Source organism: Palaemon carinicauda, chromosome 2 (assembly GCF_036898095.1).
Source record: "Palaemon carinicauda isolate YSFRI2023 chromosome 2, ASM3689809v2, whole genome shotgun sequence".
NCBI classification, from domain to species: Eukaryota; Metazoa; Arthropoda; class Malacostraca; order Decapoda; family Palaemonidae; genus Palaemon; species Palaemon carinicauda.
The window spans coordinates 182,600,598-182,615,369 of record NC_090726.1 but is presented as its reverse complement, the minus strand read 5'-3'; the positions used below and the strand labels follow the sequence as shown (position 1 = coordinate 182,615,369).

Here is a 14,772-nt window from a genome sequence, read left to right as displayed (position 1 = left end):
AGAGCTCATTGGATCCATCGCGGATGGCTTTATCCATGCAGGACATAATGAGTAAGGAGACATCTCTATCGGCCGATGAGATTTTCCTACTCAAGGCTCCCAAACACCAGTCAAGGAAGTTGAAAACTTCAAACGCTCTAAAAATTCCTTTAAGTAGATGGTCAAGGTCTGAGGATGACCAACTAATCTTCGAGCGTCTCATGGCTAGGCGGCGGGGAGAGTCTACAAGGCTTGAGAAGTCGCCCTGGGCAGAGGCAGGGACTCCCAAGCCGAGAACTTCTCCCGTGGCATACCAGACGCTCGATCTAGACGAGAGTTTAGATGGGGGGAAGGCAAAGGCCGTCTTCCCTAAACTCCTCTTGGTTTCCAACCAATAGCCTAACAGCCGTAAAGCTCTCTTGGACGAGCGAGAGAGAACGAGTTTAGTAAAGGCTGGCATGTCAGCAGGTACGCCTAAAACAAACTCAGACGGCGGCGAACGAGGAGCCACAGAGACAAAGTGTTCAGGAAACAACTCTTTAAAAATGAGCATGACTTTTTTAAAGTCCATAGATGGCGGAACTGCTCTAGGTTCATCAATATCTGAAGGATGATCCTCAGGCTGAGGGTCAGCAACGTCCTCATCCGAAAGTTCCTCATCTGACAACTGATGAGAAACAAGCAAAGGGGTTGGTAATGCTTGACACGCAGCGTCCACCCGCACTGGTGCATAAGAGGCGGACCAGGACGCAGCGTCCTGAGACTGCTTGACAGTCTGAGAACTGTTAACAACAATAGGTGCGTGAGGACGCACAGCGTCCACCCGAGACTGCTTAGACCGTCTGGGTTGCGCAGTCAAAACAACTCTAGGTTGCGGAAGTTGACGCACAGCGTCAAAACAAGTCAACTCCGATGGTTGGCGAACGTCCTGAACGTCACCAGGCGCATCAGCGAGTTGCCTAACGTCCACATGCGGCTGAAAATCCACACGAGACCGCATCGAGTGTGGTACTACCCCAACCGCTTGACGTGAGATGGCTACACCAACGTCAACAGGACGCACAACAGAACGCTTGGGTGGCTGAAGGCCAGAATCTCGATGAGATAAACGGCTAGGCTCAACGGAAACCTTATCGGCATAGTAGTCTTCCATAAGGGACGCAAGCTTAGACTGCAAGTCCTGCAGTATAACCCATTTAGGGTCCACGAGAATGGGTGCGGTAACAGGCGGGGTTAGCGTCTGAGACGGCACAACTTTGCCTTGCTTAGGCGGCGAGCAGTCATCCGATGACTGCAACGGGTCCGAACTGTCCCAATGACTACATCCAGGACGTTGGACCTGTCCTGAAGGGACCGACTTCCGTTTAAGAGGCCTAGAAACCTTGCTCCAAGGTTTCTTGCGTGAAAACCCTTCGGAAGTCGAGGTAAAAATGGGCTCTCTCGTCTTATGGTAGGGGCGATCTTGGTGAGATACGCCTGATACCATAGAGGGAACGTCTGTTCGCTGATCAAGGCCTCTCGAACCCATAAGTCGTACGACATTACTTCTCCCCTGGGCTTGGGAGCTTGCAAGAGGTCCCGGACTAGGTGAACGACAGGCACGAACAGACGAACCCTCGGTCGCAACACTGTTCACAACACTTTGCGCACTAATCACTTTCCCACTTTCCGCCGTGGCACTATGGCACTTAAGTTCCTTCACGTCAGCCATGAGTTGATTACGGTCACTTGCTAACGCTTCAACTCTCTCCCTCAAGGCATGAATAGCACGTAACATGTCTTGCATAGACGGTTCCTGAGTGCTAGAAGGGGGGTTAGGAACAACCACTACAGGGGAAGGATTAGGTTCAGGGGCATGTGGAGAGGAAAAATCTACGGACCTAGATGAACTTCTCCTTACCCTATCTCTCTCTAGTCTATGTGCATATTTATCGTACTCGAGCCAATCGAATTCCGAAAGGCCCACGCATTCCTCACACCGATCTCCCAATTGACAGGTTTTACCCCGACAATTGGAACAAACAGTATGTGGGTCGAGAGAAGCCTTTGGAAGACGCCTACTACAGTCCCTAGCATTACACTTTTGAAATCTAGGTACTTGAGAAGGGTCAGCCATTTTGAATTAGTCAAAGAAAATTCCAAAAACAATCCAAGTCATCAACAAATAATCCGATTCAATAAAGAGTTCAAGAGTTTATGTTGAGGAAAAAACACCTGCACTGCGAAAGCTCAAACCAAAATAAAGTACTTCACCAAATAAGATGAGAAAACTCCAGGTTCTACAGCGAGTATGAATACGTCGTCGTCAACGTCGACAGAGAAGAATTGAAGGTTTTGTTTACATACAAGAGTGGTATCTGGCCGACAGTTGGCGCTGGTGGGCACACCCGCAACCTTCATAGCGATCGCTCGCGAGTTTTTTTAGTGTGTTTTCTGTCGAGCCGCAGAGTTGCAGCTATTATATATTCACCGGCTAAGTTAAATATTTAAAAATGATGTTTTTATTTTTAAAAGGAGATTTATCCACCCAATGAGTCAAGCTTAACTGTTACAGAACTGGCCAATGGTACAAAGTAAAAGAAAGTAAAGTAGTACTCTAAATCATAAGAAATAAAAATACCGAATGATACAGTACTAAGACCACATAAAAAACAAAGCCATTTCTATAAAAGCCATAAAAATAAAGTACTGTACTACACACAGTACAGTAATATTTGTTCCTACACATATACAAACCTTTCATCCTTTAAATTAGGGACATTCACTCATTGGTGAGAGGAAGTCCACTAGAAGCAATCTGGGAAGGGCTTTTCTTCCCTGGACATGCCATCCTTTGTCCTACACAGGAACTAGGAAAATAACTCCAAAACCCCCTAACAGCTAATCATAGTGATGGAGAAACTGTTGGGCCTCAGCCAGTACTGGCTTTAAAGGAAGCTAGTACAAGTACGCTGAAAATCTACCTCAAGCACACCCAGAGAAATGTTTCGTAACATTATGGACAAAGATAAAAGTGGCTATTCTGTGATACACGAATGGGTGGGGCTTCCCCTTGTGACACCTATCACTACCAACATAATTGTTAATGATTTAAAAACCATTTCAGCATGCTGAAGGCATATTCCCTATTTCAAAGGAGAAAAGGTTTTCATATGCATAGGAAACAAATCATAACCTCATAATAAATAGTCTTCCATTAATTTTTTTACAACCTATTCATATGAACTCTAATTACTTTTAATTTACATTACATAATAATGAAAACTAAAATATGCTGGGAGTTGTGAGTTGCCAATCTATAACCTAGTAACTAGAGAGAATTATAGATTTCCTACAGATGCCCAACAACTCAACATTTAAGAAATTTAATGATATATCTCAACAAATTTGTTAATTACTGTACTGTACTATACACTGTATTTTTCCCGAAACCTTATCTTCTATCTTCTGTGTTAACCAAAATCAAAAGATAACATTATTATGATATCCGAAAAATATTACAGCTTTATACTATATTAAAATAAACCAGGTTTTTTTTCAGTGTCATTGGTGTATTGCTGTATTGCTAAAAAATGTGCTCTCTTATGGTCCAGCAAAATCAGAAATCAAGCAAAACTTTAGAACCTAGGATTTTAGGAATTTGTTGGTATACAGTACTGTACTTGCATTTGACATAGAATGCTGTACTGTATTAACTTTTAATATACTGTACATTCAGGGATATTCTATTATCACAAAAAGCCACCATTTACATGGCATTTACTGGAGGCTGGCACTGATTTTGGGTGAATTCTCGCCAATTTCTTTTCAATTTTACGAAAATTGTACAAATGTAAAAAAAAAAATTCAATACAAAAATGAGGGGCAACTGGAACAAACCATACACTTTACAAGTAATAATACTATGTTTAAAAATTTAAGCCTCAAAAAGGCCAAAGTAAAAGGAATAAACTTAAAAAAGGTGGAAGATGGGTCTCCTATTCCAGCACAAGAGCTATATACGTGTACAGTATGATAAATATAGAAATTTTTGATAGGAGATTTAACATCTATAATAAGTGTAATACAGATTTATCTCTGTACATTTATTATTATAGCAGAACCTGGATTATAACTACCATAAAAATGAGTCATTTAATTTTAAAATAATGTACAAAATTTCCTATTTTAAGAAGAAAGTAAACTTAAAAAATAATCCAATATCTATGAAAAGTTTATTTCATATTTAGGTACTTTAGGTAATTTGTTTAAAATTACAGACCCATTAGGGTTCTGTATCAAAATGTGTTTAAAATTTACAAAAATATAGGTTAGATAAAAAATTATGTTTCATTTTCAAAGGGGGTGATTATTGTGGTAATGTTACTAAAAGATTATATTTTTTTTCTTTGAAAGTATGACAATCTTAAACATATCTTAATCAAATTAAATCATGAAAAGTCTCAAGTAACTATCTGCTGCTTGACAGTTTTAAATGAAAATCAAAATCTTTTACTTAGTTTTAAAAATTCCTTCTCCCTTATACAAGAAGTGCACTACAATTTTCTTCTTATAGCAATGTCATGGCCAAGAGAATCAACATAATAAACTATGTACCAATCTCAATATAAAATAAGGTTCTTTATCTCAAGGCAAAAAATGCTGGTGTGGTATAAATATCTATTTCAGTATCCTGCCCATGCATATGATAAGTAATATTCATACTTATCAAAATGTAATTTTAAAAAAAATTGCCAATAAAATCTATTGCTTTACTGAAACCTCTCACTAAGGTAACAAAGGTCAACCAATAGAGAGTTTACCAAGATTATTATCACGATTCCCTGGGGTGCAAGTTAAGATGGTCATATTGTTCTTGTTAAGATGGTCATATTGTTCTTGTACAGATGAAATAATGAGATGAGAAACAAAATGCAAATGTTAAGATAAGAGGTACAAAAGAAAGAGCCTTACTTCCAGGATAATACATTGAAGTATTTGTTAAAGATGTTCCTGAGATAAGAAGTGGAGTAGCATCCCTAATACAACGCACACTTGAATTAACCAAATATGGGATGTAAAAAACAGATTGAAGTATTCCATATTAAAAAACAGTGGGAACCCAGAATGAAGCTGGGACTCAAAAACTAAGAGCCACTAAGTTCTACCTGAAGGAGAACATAAAGCACTAAATATAGCACAGATGGATGACTGGACTTTGAGCCATACAGCCTAGGGCTGAGACCAAGAGGGCCATTCAGTGCCCAAGTACGACTGTGGCATAGGCGTGCCATGAAGGTAAAACTAAAAGAGATTGGAAAGCAAGATGTATGAGAGGATATGGTAATAGAGGTAAATAAAAAACTGAAAGATGGGTGTAGCTAAGGATGAGGAGATACTGCAAAGAACCTTTAGTAATGAGTCTGTCTGGTGATCTGTCTCTCCATAATGCCCACTTGATTAAATTTCTTGGTACCCTATTAAATCCCTTCTCAACATCCACAAACATAAAATCTCTCTCTTTCTTCGTGTGGTAGTTATTTCTATGAACTATGCCGATGTTCCTATTGCTTTCATCTCCAGAAGCTTAGTTATGTTGATGTTATCCCTTAAAAATAAAAAACAATTGTGTTTCTTTTCCTTCCAAAATAAAGCCATGAGAATAACAGCATCTAAAGTTAATAACATGTTGTGCAAGTCGTATTACCTTCTTCAGTCATTAATATGACTGTGAAGGGGGATGTGTGCTACAGATTGCCATGGTTTTCCTTTGTTTTTTAGTTGTTTTTAATGGTTTAAGGATATGTTAGGAATTGCTACTGTATGTAGATTGTGTAGAGGAATTGTTTTTAGCCAATCATAATCCACATTCTCTTGTGGGGACAATTTTGTGAGAAGAAATTCGTTGTGAAGAGTGCAGGGCCTCACTGTTCCATTATGAAAGTACTACAGTATACGTTTCATAGGTACTGATCATATTTCAAAGCGGGAATGAAAGTTTACTTAAAGTTCAAGGGGAAACCTGAAGACTACTAGGCTAATTGATTATGTAGGGAATGCTGACAATAATGGCACTCCAGCCTTTGACTCTTATACAGTCCTAACAAGACTATTTTAATATTCATGCCATCATAGAGTTTTTATGTCATTAATTTCTTTGGTAGAAAATCAAACTTGCCAATAAGTCTTCATTTAAAGTAATATTTCAGCCTTAACCTGCCCTTTTTTAAACCCTAGCCTAACTCCTCAAGTCATAGGTAGTGGTTCTAGTGCACCATTCAGTAAGGGTTCCGATGGTACACAGCACATCCCTGATTTGAAATTCTCTCATAACACAATCTGGAACACATGTCCACCCTTCCCCCAGTTGACTTAATGACTAAAAAAGACAACATGACATGAGCAGCATGTTATTGCCAGTAGGTGTCATTAGTCTCATTACTTTACTACAGGCATTAGTACATTGAAAGGGAAGGAAATAGGTAATTTTTCAATTTCTAAGGGGTAATGTTGACATACCCAAGCTTCTGGAGACAACAGCAATATGAAAATGTGGTAAGTATAGGGATAAAATCTATTATTAAAATTCTGTTTTTCATACAGAAGTCTTGTAAAGACTACTGGTTTTGATGTCTGGTAAATGACTAGACTGACTATCATCAAACAGACTGTTTTTCTCAGCCATTCCTTCAGCTTCTCTCATAATACCTTCACAATATGCTCAACCAATCTCATTCCAATATAATTTTCACAATGTATGGAATACTCCTCTTTACATCTGTTCAACATACTTCAGTTAAGACTTTACGTCATTCGTCCTTCAGTATCAAATACAAAAATAAAATGTAATTCATACCGTTTTACCTGACTGTAGGTCTTTTTCTACTTCATACAATAACAATGAAATGCTGTACTGTACATCATTGTGCTTCACATGGAAGCTTATTGATATAGATATCTGGTTTTTTATCAAATGATATCAAGTTGTAGGTACTTTTTTGTGTTGAATACTGTACATGTATAGAAAATATTTGAATAACTTTATAGGGTGAAAATCCAACCTATGTAAAAAAACAACACATGTTGGGTCCCTTGGAACCAACTAACAGTGTAGGGTGGGGTATTACTGTAGTTTGTTTACCTCTATATTAGTGTGTTACTATAGGACTATTTTTTCACTTTTCTTTTTTTATCATTTCTTTTATCATATTTTCATATAACATAGTAGACTAATATACAAGGATCCCCTGCTGTTTTGAATAAGTAACTTGTTATTCCAGATGGTCATGTAGCTTTTCATTTTTTCATCTTACAGGAGCCCTTTTAACCCCTTCAGCTATTATGAGCTTCCTCAAACTAGTCGTATTACCAGAGAATGAAGAAACAAGAAGCAAGGACTTTCTCAAGTGATACATAATAATAAAAAAAGAGGGAGGAGAAACTACATGGTAATCATCTTCATTTCTTAAGAAAAGGGTACTTTGGTCATGATTGTAGTAGTATTAGGGACTATAGGCTACCAGAGAACTTAGTTAAATGACTGGAAGAAAGGTCACTGTTATAGCCAAAGCAGTTCTAGTCATTAGTAAAGTGGTCAACATAGCCCAATAATAATACTGTATCATAAATAATCAAACTTTTGAAGTTTTAAGTAGAAGAAATAGAAAAGCAATATAATCTCCCACACTTTCAATTAAATTACAAATTTTTTCTAAGTTTAGGCAGGCCTCAAACTACAGGTGAGAGAAAATGAAAAGGTGCTGAAATACAGTCATGGTAGCATTCAATATAAATTAAAATAATGATTTCAATTTGTATCTATTAATAGCAAAATAAATAAAAAATATTTCATATGCAATGACCAACGCATAGAGAAAAAAATATATATCACAATTTTACAAAAGGATTACAATAAGAGCACACCTTGTCACCAGCATTTTTTAAAACTTGCAATTATACTGTTGGCTAATTTGCATCCTATCAAAAGTGTATAAATATATTTTGTAGCTTTAATAAACATTACACTATAGCTGTTGTGTTATTATTTAAAACATTGTTTTTATCATTATAAAATATCAAAGTACAGTATATTATAAAAATGCCAAGTACTGTACATGCGTGATATATAAATGCCGGCAGTTTTCTCATTATTATGGTAAAACTAAATAATAACATAACCACAAAACCAATCCCCTTAAAGAAAACCTAATTACATTGTCTAGAAAGGCAATGTAAGTTTTTCCTACATTTTTCTTTAAAGAATTCTTAGAAAATTCATGACAAGCTTTTAAATTTTGCATTCTTAGTGAAAGCAAAGCAATTACTTGATTCTATGGCTAACACAGGCTCACATCGAAGATTAGTACTCTCCAGCATTCCTCCAATACCTAAAGATAGTAAGAATCACACTTTAGTTCTGTTCAGAGGGGGTTAACCATACAACCAATCCAAAGAAAAAATGGCATCTCTCCTTTTCATTGTTACTACAGAAAGTTTTTAGTCCTATATGGAATAAATGGAAATATATAAATGATTATCATTATCTGATATAAATAACAGCAATTTGAAAATCATGAATGAATGATGATACAAAAGATCAATCATCCAAAGATAAGAATATCTTAAACAAAAATTATGATTATTAAGAACATTTTACATAAAAGTAAAGATTTTAGTGCACACACACTCTGCACTAAACTCTCCCTGCACACCATTTATATGCGCAAATTTTCTCCTTACAATATCCATAATCACAAATCACTCTAAAATATATATTACTTGTAATCAATATGCTACTATCAAGTAGTTATTTGATCATTAAATTACATGCATTCCTTGCAAAAGATCACAAAGAAGCATTAAAATGATTCATAAGCTTTCTTGACATTATTCATGAAAAATCTCACATAAAAATTTAGGAGTCATCTTCTTTTACCTTGCTTATGACTATCTTTCCTGTAAACAAGAGTGATAAAATAGAAAGGCAGAAATACTATAAAGAATAAAAACATGACAAATTTTACGTGTTTGTATTTCTCTTAGCTATACAAACCTGAGTCCTACATTAGCACTGGCATGGCCATTGAATTGATAACTTGGTAGTTGGTTAACAACATGTGACAAGAGGGAGGGAAGCCATGACCACCCACCTGTCGCAAAACAGTCACTTTCATCCTTAGGCCTAAGACCAAGAAGGTGGCTGAGGTGGGAAATATAATTTAAGGGACTGCGGTTTGTATAGTTAGGATAAGTACAAATTACTTTTAAAATTCATTTTTGGGGTTAAAGTGCTGTATGGTATCCAAGGACTTTCCTGTGAAAAGCTAGAACAGGGAATCCAATGTGACAAGATTACCAAAGAAAGATTGTTTCTCCAGCTCTAGGGGCAGTGTATCAAATTGCAATAACCAAAAACCTTCACAGCAGGATTTTTCAGCCCACAACTTGACTTAATTGATGAGCTGCAATCAGTCTTCATCCACAAGACAATAGCCTACCAATCTGTGTGCAAGATGTAGATGGCTTTTCTACAGAGTCAGTCACATCATCAGATAACCCTAGGCTTCTTGTCTTCCTTTTTAGTCCACCTCTTTGAGGAGAGAAGGCTCCAGCCATCAACTATACTGTCATATAAATCAGTTTTAACAGAACCTCTTAAACATGCCTTTGACATGGATCTCGACTCAAGACATGTTTCACAGTTCACATAGTATTTTGCCTTGCATAAACCATCCCCACCCACTCCTGTGGCTTCCTGGTCTCTGGATAAGGTTCTGGAGTTTTTGACAAGGTGAGATAATTCCACCATACCTTTTAAAAAAACTTCTACAAAAATCTATATTTTCATTAGCTTTATTCTCAGGAACAAGAATTAGTTTCAGAGGGACCAAGATTCCTATACAATAATCCCAGGTTGTTTTCTGATTATTACTCCAGGTCTTCTTTTTCTAGCCAAAAATGAAAAGCCTCTTCAGAGACGGGATCCACTTTATACCTCGGCTCTAAAGTCAGAGGATAGCAACCTCTGTCCTGTGTTGTCATTAACATTATACTTACAGAGGTCAATGGCTTCACAAGGTACAGTAGTTTGTTTCAAAATACCCAGACCAACAAGTCCATTTCAACATGGATATCTGTATTTTGATGACTTCTTTAATTAATAAAGCTGATAATGTCTCCATCACTAAAACCCACAACGGGAGAAAAATTGCCTATCGATAGCGTTCTTTGCTAATACTATATGCATTTTCAGTACATCCAGAGTTTTATGGGTTTATCTGGGCATAGGGTGTTTTACTACCTGAAACAAATCCAAGCAGTACAACATTCATGGGGTACTTGATGCATTCGTGATCGCAGTATGGGTAGTCCAGATAGAAGGATCAAATCAACCATGCCCTTCAAGAGGAACAAAGTAATAGAATATTGGGCAGCCAGTATTCTTCAGTCATCCTTGTGAGGTTAGAGTAAGACTTGCTAGTTTTTCTTTTTGCTCTTGGGAACGTGTGCATGTGTTGTAAGTTTAGCTTGGGTGCAGACGGTTGTCCAGAGGTAGGTACGAGTCAATCTTATCAATAGTCAGGTACTAAGTTCTCGGAGATCAAAAAGTGCTTAAACTCAAAAAAGGAGCTTTGACAAAGAAAAAGCTTATTTGCGAGGAAGTGCTGTGTAGTCTTCAAACCCCTCCCTCCTCCCTAGCCTCATGCAGGAGTGGAGTATTGTTCGTATACCTTTGACTCTGAATGGTGGTTGAGGGTTTGCTTTGCTGCTTAAGGAAGAGGAAAGTTCAAGAGAAGTTGGTTAAAATGGTTGAGATGATGTACAAAAGAACAAAGAAAAATGTAATACAGCAGTTGGGGAAACAGAAACCTTTGAAGTTAATGTTGAGTTACAATAGGGGTCAACATTAAGCCTGTTTTTATTTGTGCTAGTCATGGATGTGTTGAGTGAAGAGATCAGAAATGAAGAGTTGTGGGAATTGCTATATGCAGATGATTTAGTAATTACTGCTGAAAATGAGGAAGACTTACATAGAAGGGTTGCTGAGTGGCACGAGACTTTGAAGAGGGGTCACTTATCTGGATAAAACTGAAATTATGGTGAACAGTAAGAAAGGTAAGGACAGGATAGCCATACATGGAAGTAGAGGCTCAGTCATAAAATCACAAATTTTAAAGTAATTTTTATTTTTCCAAGCTATAAAAACCCGAGTCCTTTATGTAGAGAGAAAGATTAATGAAAAGCTGAGAGATGAACAAGCAGGATTTAGAAAAAGTAAAGTTGTACTGACTAAATTTTCATTTTAAGACATGTGGTAAAGCAATGTGTAGAATATAGAAATCCACTTTTGATGATGTTTGTGAACTGAAAAAGTCTTTGATAGCATGCATCGCCCAATTTTGTGGAGAGACATGCGTCATTATGGAGTTCCTATTAGATATGTAAATTTGATTAAGTCGGTTCATGAGCATAACAAGTGCAAAGTAAATGTTATTGGAGTCCTAACAGATGAATTTCCAGTGAACAGTGGAGTACTTCAAGGGAATAGGTTGTCATCTATGTTGTTTATCCTCCTCATGGATTTTGTGATGCAAAGAACAGTTGGAATGGTGGAAAAGGGTTAGACTGAACTGGTAACAAGAAATTAGCTGACCTAGAGTATGCTAATGATGCTGTCCGTATAGGAAGAACACCACAGGACTTGCACAGGTTGCTTACCAGAAGGCATGAAATATGAGGTTGGGCTTCAGATAAATAGAAGAAAAACAGAGATGATGAGAACAGAGTATGCAATGGAAGATGAAATATCATTGGAAAGAGAAAGGATTAATGAGGTAGAATCATTCAAATATTTAGGAACTATGATTGCTAATACAGGGTCTCTAGAATTTGAATGTAATGAAAGATTGTAAAAAGCAAATCAGACAATGGCTAGGTTAAGTAAAATTTGGAAATCAAATTGCCTGAAATTACATCCTCAGTATATAAATCATGTTATATATCAGTTTAGTGAGATCGGTGCTACTGTATGGACATGAGTCGTGGTATGACAATGAAACAATATCCAATAGATTTTGTAGATTTGAGAACACCGCCCTCAGAAGAATATTGGGAGTTGAATGTCAGGACAGGATTAGAAATGAAACTATAAGAGGGATTACTCAAGTGCCATATGGGGATGAGATCATGGTGAGGGGTAGATGGAGATGGTTTGGGCATGCTCTTCGCACTCCCCAAGAGAGATTAGTTCACCAAACTTTCAACTGGGCTCCACAAGGCACTAGAAGAGTTGGAAGACCTAGACCTACATGGCTGGGGAATATGAAGTGTGAAGTGGGAGATGATGAATTGAGAAGTATTGATTTAAAAGCTCAGGATAGAGACGACTGGCGAAATCTAACCGAGGCCTTTTGCATCAATAAGCGTAGGAGGAGATGATGATGTTTATGCAGAGAGTATGTTTTCAGTATGAAAGCTGGACGGCTTTTGAATCGAAAGAGCACTTAAGCAACAGGTGAGAGAGAGGGCAAGGAGCCCCAACTCCTTACCTGTCAAAATCTCTTCACTTAGGACCTCTTGGATCAGGACTCAGAGGGGTGGTTGAGGAGGGAAGTATAATATAAAAGACTAAGGTTTGTATAGCTAGGAAAAAATACAAATTACTTTATAAATGTTTGTTCCTACATGGATACAAACCATCGTCCTTTATGTAGGAAGACTCACTGCTTGACGGGTTAGCAGTCCCCCTAGAACCAAACTGGTAGGGCCTTTTTTTACTTCCCAGGAGATGTCCATCAACCTTGTCCTATACCAGAGCAAAGGAGATGACACCAGCAACCTCCTATCTGTGCATCATTGGGATGAATAGACTGATAGGGCCTGGCCAGCTTAAAAAGATCTGTACATAATCAAAGGAGGAATCCCTTTCCCCCGAGGGAGATCACAGTCCGGAATAATACACCTGGTATATGATGACCAAAGGGTTGGTATACATGCCACCATCTTCCACATCGTTAAGTCAGATTCAACGAGTAATACTTCTTGTAGATCCTCTGCATCATCCCACAAAACACAAGGTCTACATGTACAACCTGGCAAAACGGGGATCTGAGCTGTGGTCCTGAGATCGAGACCCAGAGTCACGTGCTGGCCCTGTGCATTGGTTGTCTATCCTACCTGGCTACAGAAGTAACAGGAGACCAGACCCTTAGGCCGAGGCAGTGAGCCGTAACACTGGGTCACTGCACGGGCCCGTGCATCACAAAACACCAGGCCAAAGCAAGACAAAGCCGGTAACTGGGTTAGGAGTGATGCATAAGGTTACACTCGGCACCGGGGCTACAAGCACTTTCGGGTCAGAACCAACATATGCTCAGCCTAAGTTATGATACCCTCAAGTGCTGGAGCTCTTCTTGCCTGCACTGATGTCAAGGATGAGCCTTTACATTCCTTTTAAGTTTTGGAGGGGGTACCATTGGGGATATCACTGGGGTCACTGACACAAAAACCACGCTTTTCACCAATGGCGTCACCATGAGAGATACTGGCACTGTGGACATTGAGGGAGAGGTAGCCTTAGTTATTACCAGCTCCCTCAATAAGATCATAGATGGCCTACCTGAAAAACTTAAAGAATCCAATGACTTCCTTAGGTCAAACTACTGAAAAACTTAAAGAATCCAATGACTTCCTTAGGTCAAACTCACTGGAGGTCTGCGCATGGCAATGGGAGAAGAGCCTTCGTCTTCCAATGGGGTGTGGCAAACACTGGGGGATCCCCGCACTCTATCAGAAACTTAAAAGCGCCCATCGACGTACCTCCAAGGGCTCCTTGCTACTAACACATACTCCCTGGGGACTGAGCCCGGGGAGTAAGCACAAGAGAGGTGGTAGCATCTCTTAATAAGAAAACAGAAGAGGCAAAAGACCTCCTTGGTGTCTTCTAGGGCTTTGCCAAGACAAGACGCTAGAGAAGGCTTGGCTCTCTTCCCCTTATCAAGGCATATATCTGCCACTCCACAAGAGGACCTGACCTACATTCGGGATACAGGGTTGATTACAAACAACCATGCCTACTACAAGGAGCATAGAGAGGGTGCAAATCTACAGCCAGTCTAGCCATATACCTGTTGTAACATCCACCCTTTCCCAGACAAAGTACGAATATCTTGTTTTACATCCATAACTAAAAGCAACAGCCAGCATTCACTTCCCGTAAGAAAATGAACAATGAAAAAATTTGGTACAGTACAGGAACAACTGTACTTTCGTACTCATTGTGGGTGAAAACAAAAGTGAATGAAAACAAAAGTGAAGAGCTTCCGACAAGTGGGGAGGCGGGGCTACTCATCCATGCTCACCACCTGTCATTAAGTACCTGACAATGAATTCAATGGCCATTCCAGCTCTGCTGATGACACGTTCCTATTTTGAAGGACAAAAGGTTTGAATACGCGTGGGAACAATCCCAAATTAAAAACTATATGATATTGGCAAGGATTCAATAATTAATCATGATATAAGATAAGAGAAGGCTGCAAATATAATAAGATGAAATGTTTGTCATTCTGACTAAAAGTATAGCTGCTTAGTGTAAGACCAGATGGCTAATGACAGACTTCTATGAGTGAGGCAGATGATATCTCTATGATAGCTCACCCTACCTCAGAAACCTCAACTAGTGAAGCTTCAATCAACTTTGAAAGGTTTATTTACTCCATTAAAAAAAAAAAGGTTTGCATTTGCATTTGAACACACATTTTTCTTTGAGATGTACTCATTTTTAATATGAGCAACCTCTCATACTCCAATCAC

The 14,772-nt window shown here is 38.5% G+C and overlaps 1 protein-coding gene across 6 annotated transcripts in view; it reads right to left on the bottom strand.

The window, feature by feature from the left end:
• LOC137628522 (cytosolic carboxypeptidase 1-like) overlaps positions 1–14,772 on the bottom strand; it is a 450,678-nt gene that overhangs the window by 176,143 nt on the left and 259,763 nt on the right. The window lies entirely within an intron of this gene.